The sequence below is a fragment of the Vicugna pacos genome, chromosome 5 (assembly GCF_048564905.1).
Source record: "Vicugna pacos chromosome 5, VicPac4, whole genome shotgun sequence".
In the NCBI taxonomy this organism is placed as follows: Eukaryota; Metazoa; Chordata; class Mammalia; order Artiodactyla; family Camelidae; genus Vicugna; species Vicugna pacos.
In genome coordinates this window covers 5,036,956-5,048,350 of record NC_132991.1, presented here as the reverse complement: position 1 = coordinate 5,048,350, position 11,395 = coordinate 5,036,956, and the positions used below count along the sequence as shown (strand labels likewise).

General features: G+C 40.8%; 1 long non-coding RNA gene across 1 annotated transcript; it reads right to left on the bottom strand.

Annotated features, from left to right (window-relative positions):
* Nucleotides 1-300: 300 nt before the first annotated feature.
* Nucleotides 301-8,998, bottom strand: LOC140696554 (uncharacterized). Its single transcript, XR_012073019.1, has 2 exons — nt 8,827-8,998; nt 301-436 (listed from the first exon to the last, which is right to left on the bottom strand). It is a non-coding gene; the product is annotated as an uncharacterized lncRNA (long non-coding RNA).
* Nucleotides 8,999-11,395: the final 2,397 nt, after the last annotated feature.

Sequence of the window (11,395 nt, the reverse complement as noted above, 5' to 3'; positions counted from 1 at the left end):
TGCCGTCTCCTCCTCCTTCCTCTCCTTCGCTCCTTCCTTCCTCTCCTTCTCCTCTTCCTTCCTTCCTTCCTTCCTTCCTTCCTTCCTTCCTTCTTTCCTTCCTTCCTTCCTTCCTTCCTTTCTTCTTTCTTTCTTTCTTTCTTTCTTTCTTTCTTTCTTTCTTTCTTTCTTTCTTTCTTTCTTTCTCTCTTTCTTTCTCTCTCTCTTTCTTTCTTTCTTTCTTTCTTTCTTTCTTTCTTTCTTTCTTTCTTTCTTTCTTTCTTTCTTTCTTTCTTTCTTTCTTTCTTTCTTTCTTTCCTCCCTTTTCCTTTTTTCAAGTTTGGCAGCACTTAAACTTGATCGCTGAACTCTATATATTTCCTTGATTGTCTTATTCTCCAAACTGATGCAGCAGAACAGGGCCTTTGTCCTGGTGGTTCATGCTGAACCCTGAACCCTAGAACATAGTACAAGCGCAACAAATCATTATGCATTAAACACTCATTGGGCCAAACTTAAAAAGTGCCACTCATAGACCATACGTGTTGAAGATTTTCCAAATTTAGAAAGCAAAAATGAGCCAAAGAGCTAGAAAGATGAATCCAGGGAATAGCACAGCCTGAAACACAGTCAAGAGAAGCCCTAGGGAAATTCTCACAACCAGATAGGAGAAGTCAAGGGATTAAAGGAGTTGTACTGAGAGGAGATAAACCTGCAGGCTCATCTGGCCACCTTGCTCACAGGAAGGAGCTGCCTGCAGGGCGTTTGCCTAGAGGTCAAGTCAGTGGGAAGCTGCTCACTTGGCCACTGTCTCAAGGCAAGAGGAGGGCAGGACATCCCCAGTCCCCAGGGGGAAACTGATCATGACCTTTAGCACATACCCTGCCTCCCACCATTGTGCCAATCTTCGCATAGTAGGGGTCCCAGAAGGGGAAGAATGATCAAAGGGGATTGAAAAGGTATTGGAAGAAATCAGCTGGCAGGTTTTAACAAACAACCCAGACAGTTAAGCGGGGCTTTGTCAAAACGTAATAATGAAAACTTATTAAGATTTGAAATTCAACCAAGATGGAAGGAGCCCAAATCAACAGAAGTGGACATCCCATAGTTGAGGCATTCACATCTTCAGAGGGATACCGAGAATATGGCACCTGGTTTACAATTTATTGAATAAGTCATCAGAACTTGAGAAGATATTTCCAAAATTCAGAGTTAAGGAACTGGACAGACTGGATGCTGAGCAGAATGGCTAAGGTGAAGGGGCAGGTAGGGAGCTGAAAATGAATCCAAGTTATTTTGTCTAGAATGTAGTACAAACAAAACTACAGTAGGTCTGAAAGTCAGTTTAGACCATCTGGATACAACGATAAATAAGATTCATATGGTCAGAGCTTGGTATTCAAGAAATTCAGCATTTAGACAAGAAAATGGGATTTTCTAAATACAAACTCATAAAGAACACCTACCAAAATACTCTGAAATGTTTTCGAAGAACTTGGGGCTTACAAGCTCCAACATGGTCGTTGTAAATTGAGGTATCTCCTAAAGCATTAGGGACATGGTGGGACGTCTGCTGGCTTTGAGGAGGAGCTGTCTTGTTTTCATGGGCTCCATCTCTCAGGTGCACCTTGAAGACATCATGAATGTTTTCTTGGAAAACCTTACTATTCCTGTCACATGAGCCCAAAACATGTTTCATATGTGTTCATATTTACAGTGGCCAGTGATTAAAAAAACATGAAGAAACATTGAATCCATGTGTCCAAGATGGTGATGCATTGTTTGGGAGAAGAGAATGGGACAGGTAGAGGAGAAAGCTAAAAACATTGTCTTCCCAGAGTAAGAAAGTCTTATCTCAAGGAGACTTAAAGGCCACTCACCAGGAGAATTATTTTTCTCTTCCCGTGTCTTCTGTCAGGATGCAGGCATAATTTGGTGATGGTATTTGTCTCTTGACGTGCTAACCTAAGAAAATTCTCCAAGGGAAATTTAACCTGCAGTGTCTGATGGCATTGACTCACTAACAGAGTCTGTTCTCTGAGGATTTTAATGCCTACAGAGCTGACAGAACGTTTCTGATCAGTTATCAGGGTGCCTCCTAGAAATTACACAAAGATGACTTCAAAGGATCTGTCTTAAAGTAGAATATTAGGTCTTAAGATATTTGAATGGTGCCGGAGTCAGAGTCGATGGACCATTCCCTCCCTTGCTTTAGATTCTGTGCTGCTCCTATTCATTAAATATCACTGAATACACCCAATAGCTCTGTAGGAGATCAAACATCCAAATGGGAAAGATCATTAAAAAGTGATTTGTGTCTGCAAAACCAGGAAATAATCCCTCCAGATAGAGAGAAACCTCACGGGGCGAGGACCATATATCCTCATTTGTTCTGTAATGTGGGTTGTTAGGGACTTGAAACATTTCATGGAAGGCTGTGCAAAAGACTTTCCAACCTGAAAATGCTTCTTCAAAAACAGCTCAGCCTTTCCATACTGTGCGGCAGCAAGCTGCTGAGAGAAGCCAGGTCTGTAAGAAACTTATTTCTTGGGAACTTTCAGACAGTTTAAGAACCAGAGCTCTCAAAAGTGAGGGTTTCCAAAATATGCAGTGATTTTTTTTTTTTTTCTCCAAGTTGTCATAGACCATTCAGTTCTAGGCATGGACACTACTTTTTGTTCTTTAAAGAAGATTTGATTATTAATCTAAATGTCATTAGAAATGGTTGGGGAGGGTCAACCCCAGGCTGCCACATCTTGTGACAATAACCTGGAGCCTCGTTTGTAATCAGAGGGAGCAGGAAAACAGGATGGACTTTGGACGCGTAGAATTCGACTAGAATTCTTTCCTTGGTTCCTTATGACTTGTTTGACTGTAGGCAATGCCAGCGAAGGCCCTTTCTCTCGGTTTAGGGTTGTGATGACAGTGTTCTAATGTACTGTGTACAAAATGCCTAGCACAGTGAGTGGTGCAGAAAAGTCGCTAAGACATTGCTGCTAACATGAATGCAGTGGTTGGCTCTAAAGAATCAAAAGCCCCCAAAAGCATCTTTTCTGTCGCTTCCTTCAAGATTATTCTTAATCTGATCCCCACAGAGCTTTCTTGTCTTGTAATATTTTGTGTATAAAATCTTTCTCTTCAGTTGGACAGGTTTAAAGCGTGGTAAGCACTATGATTCTTTTATAGGACGTGTAGGTGGCACGGAGGGACTGTATCATCCCAATTTGGAAGTGGGAGGAAAGCTTCAGAGAGGAGACGATACCAGAGATGAATTCGGAAACTAGCTGTGAACAAGTGCAGGTGACAGAACATTCTAGAACATGGGGGATGTGCACAGTGAAAACATGGACCGCTTAGAGAATTAAAATGCTTCAGACTGACTCAAGAACGAGTTGTAAAATGAAGCATAACAAGAATGAGCCCAGAGAGGTGTTCAGATGCCTGGTTGTGAAGAAAAGGAAAACACAGCACAGTGAGGATGTGAGTCTGAGGGAGGTCTGAGACGACACGGATGTCAGAGCATCAGAAGCAGGGCTGAGAATCTGTCCGTAGGTCCTGAGCCGCAGTAGTAACGGCGGGGAATCTGAGACGTCGTCACGTCGTCCGCTCGGGAGAGAGTTAGAAGGTAAAATGAAAAGAACGGATGCTTCACTGACTTCTGAATTTTTGAATCACGCAGCATTCACTGAGTTAAGGAACTTAACTGGGGAAGTGGGATTGGAGAGAAGCAAGATAGTTTTATTTTTAGACACTGAATTTGAGGCACCTGTAGGAAGTTATATACACCTACATATTATATATGTATATATAAAATATCTGTTTCACATGCTGATAACTGTCACCTATAATACCAATTATAATCAATAGTAAAAGCAATAATAATGCCTTGTCAGTACTATCCTAATAGCTTTACATACATTAACTTCTTTTTTAACACTTGTAATATTTCATATTAGAGCCTGTTGGAGTTATCTTACTGATACAGCATAAAATAATAATTGTAATTTAACCAGTGCAACAACATCACTTAGTGAAAAAAAAAAAAACTGGACTGAAAAGTGACTGTGAATATCCGTTTTCTCTGTGGAGCTTGCCTGCTGAAAGGGAGGAAAGAGGTGGCTGGAAACCCAGGCTGGAAATAGTCTCACATAGAAGTGAATTTACTGCGTCTCTTTTGCAACATACCATGTTTTAGGACTTTCTATAGAACACCACGCTAATCCAGACATCTGTGCTTTTGCGAATGCTGTCCACCTTTCCTAGAAAGGAGGGGGAGGCATCGTTCGCAAATTTCGAATACACGGACTTCATTCTGCATTGAATCTTTTCAAGGAGAAAACGTGCAAATTGGGAAAAATCATGCAAATCCCAAAAGGCTGAATGAAGGTGGAATTTGGGAACAAGTGCCATGTAAGTATTCTCTCCTGTGCTGATCCGGATGTGTGTGTATACGCAAACTTTGCATTTTTAAGGACAATAATTTGTGCTTACGAAATGCCCTTCCCTAAACAAATACACCAGGACTCCGCGAAGCTAACAGACTGCTTCTCTCTCTTTTTTCTCTTTTCACTCATTATGCTTTTCATAGGAGAAATCTTTGAATCGGCAAATTCTTATTACCTGGGCTTTATGAAGCTCTCATAAAATTTAGCATAGGGTTAATTTCAAAGTCCTGAAATACACGGACAAGATTTACCTAAAGGGTTTTTTTGATATAAAAAATTATACAAATTTCATACTGAAACAGCTTTATAGATCTATAGGAAACTGGTGAAGGGAGCACTGAAAGTCTCTATTTACCTCACACCCAGCCTCCAGCACATCAAGATTCTACAATAGTATGGCACGTCTACTGTAATTAACGAACCAATATCGATTTATTGTTATTAACTAAAATGTATGCTTTATTCAGATTTCCCCGATTTCCATCCAAATCCTTTCTCTTCTCCAGGGTCCTGTGCAAGATCCCATTACATTTAGTTACCAAGATTCTTTACACTTTTTAGGCTATGACCGTTTTTCAGACTTTTCTCATGAGAGTTAGGCACACTGCCTAAGTATCGTAGACTGTCTCTCAACTAGGATTCACCTGATGTTTTTGCATGATTAGACTGGGGTGCGTTTCCTGGGGAGAAAGACCACAGGGGCGAAGTCCTGCTCTCGTGACATCCCGTCAAGGACACACACTGAACATGACCCATCACCACTGATGTCAGCCTTGATCCCTTGGATAAGGGAATACTGCTCACCACATTTCCCCAATGTAAATTTACTCTTTCCCCACTTAAAAAAATTGTTTTAATGTTTTATTGTCTTATTTATTTATTTGGGAGAAGATAATTAGGTTTGTTGATTGACTGATTGATCCATTGTTTAATGGAGGTACTGGGGATTGAACCCAGGACCTTGTGCATGCAAGGTGGGCACTCTACCACTGAGCTACACCCTCCACCCTTTCCCCCAACTTCTTATACTGTGCTCTTTTGGAGAAAGTCCCTCAAGGAGTAGAGAGCTGTGCTTCCCTATATCAAGGGCAAGGCGTCTATATAAATCATTTGAGATTCTTCTTCATGAGAGATGTCTGTTCTCTCCCATTTGTTTGCTTATTCAAAAGTTTTTTTTTTTAATTTTATTTTTATTGACGTGTAGTTGATATACAATGTTAGTTTCAGGTGCACAGGAAAGCGATTCAGTTATACATACTTTTTTTTTCAGATTCTTTTCCATTATAGCTCACTACAAGAAACTGAATATAGTTCTCTGTGCTGTGCAGTGGGTCCCTGTTGTTTATCTGCTTAATACATAGTAGTTTGTACCTGTTAATTCCGTACTCCTGATTTATCCCTGTCCCCCTGCCCCTTCCCCTTTGGCAAAGATAATTTGCTTTCTATGTCTGTGAGTCTATTTTTGGTTTGTAAAAAAAAATTGTATTTCTTTTTAGATTCCACATATAAGTGATATCACATGATATTTGTCTTTCTCTGTCTGACTTACTCCACTTAATATAAGGAATTAAAATCAGTTTGTACTCACTATACTTTGGGTTATAATCCAACACTACCTCCTTTGTTTTCTTGCTCAAACTGTTGTAGCCTCAATCCTTGGAAGCTCCTTCCATTGAATCTTGTGTCCCTTTGACATATTCTTATCATTGTGTGTGTGTGTGTGTGTGTGTTTTAATTTGAGCATTACCTTATTTTCTGGTGCTACAAGATATTCCAGGCTCCTCCTGTGTTCTCCCAGCCCCAGTCATGGAATCAGGCATTTCTCCAAGGATCCCTGGTTCTTTTCATTGGAGAATGGTCTTAGAAGCCAACATCTGGGTGCAGATGTGCTCATTGCTCCTGGGGTGTTGCTGTGTCTAGACGCTCCCAGCTGACAGAGCAAGGGGGCACACATGGGAACACTAACACGAGTATATTTGTCTATCTGTACATGTCTCTATTACAGGGATGTCTACAACTTAAAGCTACCATCATGTGGACCATTCTGGCCTCCTTCCTTCTTGTCTCTAACCTTCTGTTCCACCAGGAGAGAACCCATCTCCCATCCTCCACCTTAATTGTCCAGATGACTTAACTGTACAGTTCCAATCTACATGTATAGCAATATCAGAATTATTAAGTAATAATCCCACGGGAAGAAACTTTGCCAACTAGAGTACAATGCTTATGTATAGTTTCTTTTACCTTTAGACCTGCAGATTCCATTCATATCCAAAGTTACCACTGCATCCTCCCCCATTCAGAGAGGTGGTTTTAGACATTTTTAACACAGTGAGAGTCTCTTGTTACATTCTGCATTCTATCCTGAGATTCCTCCCTGTCTAAATTTTTTTGGCATGCATTAAGTTTCATTCCTTTTGCTGGAAAGTTCTATCGATTTTGACATCTATCTTCAGTATCGTTCAGAATAATTTCACCACTCTAAAAACTCCCCTGTATTTAACCTAATCACCCTACCTCTCTCCTCAAACTCTGGGCAACCACTGCCATTTTGCCTCAGCCACCACTGCTATACTTTTGCCATTTCCAGAACGTCATATATTTGGAATCACGCAGTCCCAGTGTGCAGCCTTTTCATACTTGCTTCTTCCACGTAGCATATGCATTTAAGATCGATCCATCACTTTTTGTGGCTTGACGGCTCATGTCTTTTTATCTCTGAAAATATTCCGTTTTATGGTTGCAGCACAATACGTTTATTCGTTCACCGATTGAAGGAGATCTTGATTGCTTCCAGTATTTGGTGATTATGAATAAAGCTGCTTAAACAATCATGCCCAGATTTTTGTGCGAGATGAGTTTTCAAATGCCTAATCTCGTGCAAGTCAAATAGTTCTGGATCCTCATCTTGACCCCCCCCCCCGTTCCCTCAGTTTCTGGCAGAGTCTTCAGGGTGAAGTGCAGCCACGGTCTCCTCACCCTCTTCACAGTGGACGTTTGCAGCCATCACGTGCTCCCTCGCCACTTCATTTGGCAGGACCATGATGCCCTGCCGAGGCTTCTCTCTCCCCTAGAAAATCTTCCAGAGTCCTGTTCAATATGTTACATACCTTAGTGAATCCCAAGCCAACTCTAGCACCAAAACATCTTCACTGAACATCTGTTTGTGTTGGGAAGAGCGACTTCCAACTAGACGTCTTATATTCAGTGATTCTCAGTCACCACGTTGTAGCCAACTGCCTGAATCCCAGTCTCTTGGCCCCGAACATAATTGTCTTCCTATTCCTCTTTTTTCCTTATTTCTTTTTGCCTTATTTCTTCTTTTACCATTGACCTTGTTCTCATTAATGATTTTTGTTCATGACACACTTCTAGGAAGCCCTGATGCTACAGTAAAGAAGCCACTTTACATCAGCACATTGCAAAGCAGAAAGCACTGTCCGTACATGCATTCTTACCACCCGAAACAAGTTCCCTGACTCTAGAGGCTACTCTTTCTCCTGCTTGTTTTTTTCTCCTCTCTATTATTCTCACATTTTCTTTGAAAAAAACAATTTTTTTCTACTTTCAACTGCATACAAACTTGTCAGTGTTTAAACTAACCAACCCCGTTTCAGAGTCCAGCAGCACCTTCTATCAGCGAGGGATTCTTGGCCAATGTGTGTACCTTATCTAAGCTTCATTTTCTCCTGTGAAAAGTGGAGATAGTATCCATTTTATAAGGTTTTATGAGAGTCAAATTTGCAAGGATCTAATAAGTGCCTGGGAGAGTTACTTTCAAAAACATTAGCTCTTGTTCATTTGTCCTTATCTTATGGAATTTCATTTTCCAATATTCTTATCAAACCCTCCTCCCACCTGTCCTCTCAAAGCTGTATCTAAGTAGAATGGCGGTGGTGAGTTGAGAATAACAATTTGTTAGAACCGTGAGATCCCTTGTCGTGCTAAAATGGAGATTGCTTTGGATACAAAGCCCTCCTGTTGTCTTTGAAATGCCTACCATGTAGACAGTTGACAACACATTAATATTCAGCAGATTCAATACCAGATCTACACATATGCAACACCCACTGCAAGCCGACTCACTGTTAAGTACTTTAAAATATATTATTACGTGTATTTTTGCAGATGGTGTCAATGACAGCTGCTTGTCATATAATGAGCACCTACTGTATACTATTCTATAACGGTTACGCTTCTCCCTATAGGTAAAATCTTTAATTTACTCACCACCACAAAATCAGTACGTGACAGAGCTTAGCACGGAGCCAGGGACGCACGCTACATGCCTAACACATATTTGTTAAGTCAGTTACCGCAAGAGCTGAGCTTTTATCTGAAAACCATCTCTCTCCATTTCCATATTTTCACACCGTATGATGACAGTAAGTGATACGCATACCTCTCCCAAGGAGAACCTTCTAAATGTACAATTTAAAAGATTCAGCACCACAGTTTCGAGGCACAGGGCTTTCCTGAGACTGGACTTCCTGGTGGAGATGAGAGTGGAATTTTAGCGAACAGTCAGGTCGGGATAGGGGTCAGAAAAATGACTGATCAAGCCTCACTGCTGCTCTCCGGCCATGATGGAGAATTCTAATATTTCCATGATGATAACAAAGGCACGTGGAATGCCAGCAATGTATCTGTGACTTGGTTATGATCCTTTCACAACATTTAAATGCACCATGAGGATAAAGATCTCACCCACCCTTCTACACCTGTGATGTGGTCAGTGTTGATGCTGAAGAGAGTAACTCCCAACACGTACACATTCATAGGTAAAGAATGGGCTTTGTCACTCACAGATCACCTCTGTAGGTTAACCCCATTCATAATCCTGATTGTTTCGTATTCCATAGATTCAATACTGAAGCTACATCTAAAGGAAAGGAAACTCAGGGTTAGATGGTGGAACCAGAAATGGAGTCTGGTTTTGTCTTGACTTTCAGGTCCATGCTACTCAGAGGAGCACATGGGGCAGGGATGAAGGTGAGGAGGGGGACACGTGCTTCCCGTTTGGAACTTCTACAGAGTTTCAAAGTCTGTCCAGCCCATTGGCAATACATTCAGTCTTGCCCTTTTCATGAATCAATCATTATCTGCATAGAAAAAGCTGTGAACACCTCAACTACACCACCAGGTAGGGTCTGTCCACCTGGGAACCAGGCAATCCCCCTGGATCTGGACTTGTTGGTCCTTTTGGGACACAAGGGCTTCTACTTCAGTTCCCTGCCACACAGATGTCTACACTCCATCTCAGGTACATCACTCAAGTATTGCCTTTCCGGGAACTCTCAGCGCAGGTATGCAAGATGTGCTCTTCATGTGTGTCTCAGATAAAACACCCACCTGCCCGAGACAGTCTCCACATTCCAGAGGTCAAGGTCTGGGGAAGATAAATGGCTGGTCTGAGCAGCCCTGTCTCCTTTGGAAGAAAAATAGCAAGATGCTCTCCAAGAAGGACTAGCTCCTTTATACCTATTGTTTGGAACCAATCATGAGATGCAGTTCATGGGCAAGATGGTCCCTCACACAGTTCAGATCCAGTTTAGAACATGTGACCTCACCACAAAAATCTCTGTGCCTGTGCAGGTCGAAACCATTTTTGCGTTTTTCTTTACTCTTTGTGCAAACTCTGAAACATTTCAAATTGCTGGGACATCAGAGAGACCCAGACATGCACTCAGATTTAATCCATTAGCCTTGATTACTTCTGAGAAAAGTTACTTTTTCCTGTTAACTCACGTCTCAAAAAATTTGGAACTCTTGTCTTTAAAATGTTCTGATTTCCAAGCAAAACTCATTACTGAAAATCTATAAAGGGAAAAATGGATATATTTGACCACTGGAGAGGAAATGAAAGCTAAGATAGGGCTACCATAAGTTATGCATTATGCTACAGTTCTACATGTATAAACTTATTTATCCTCATCTAGTCTTATGAGTAGGTAAACTTTCTATACCCATTTTAAAGATGAGAAAATGGAGGCACAGAGAGGTTAAATAACTTGCCTAGGATCAGAAGACTAGCCAAACAGCAGGACTGTAATTCAGATCTAAATGATCAGACAGGTAATACCCAATTACCTGTCAAATAGTTTTATGAGACGAAACAAGGTAAACAAATTCAAAAGACTGGACACAAAGTGGGAAGCTGTAATCACCAGACAACGATAGATTAAAATACTGATTTCATTAATTTAAAACAATTTATGTGAGCCAATAAGAAAAACGATGAACAATCCAACATTAAAAAAATGGGCAAAAGATGTGAACAGACCACATACCCTGTACAGAACAATGGTCAATAAACATATCCAAAAAAAGTTTGGCATCAGCAGCAACTAAAGGAATGCATATCAGAACAACAATAAAATAAGGATTTTTCTATTACAAAAATAAAAGTGAAAAAGCTTAATGATTCCAGCACCAGCAAGTGTGTGGGGAGACATAACCTCTCATAAAATTTGATGGGGGTCTAAATTGGTGCAGAATTTCTGGAGGGCAATTTGACAACGTCTTGAAAAATAAAAATGGATATATACTTTGGCCCAGCTGCCAGGAATGCATTTTTTCAATTCACCTAACACAGTATCACCAATTTAAAATGTAAGAGGTGGTCATTATGGCATTTTGAGTCACAGCAAAAACCTAGAAAATGAATCAATAGACACCTAAAACTAATGTACATAAAAACAATGAAATGCTGTTAAGCTATTCCAGTTTAGCCAATATACAACATCTCTTACATAAATAATTAAGTTAAAGAAGAAAGCAGGGAACAGTGTCCATAGTGTGATTCTTTTCTGTATAATTTCCCCCAGGATAGGGAATCTAATAAGTGATTTTTGAATGAGAGGACAGCCCTGCATCTGAGAGCATTTGACAAGGGGACCGAGGTCTGTGGTCTTGTCCCCGGCAGAGGGAGTCTTCCTGTCTTGTCTGTGGCCCATGGGGGCCACCTGGGC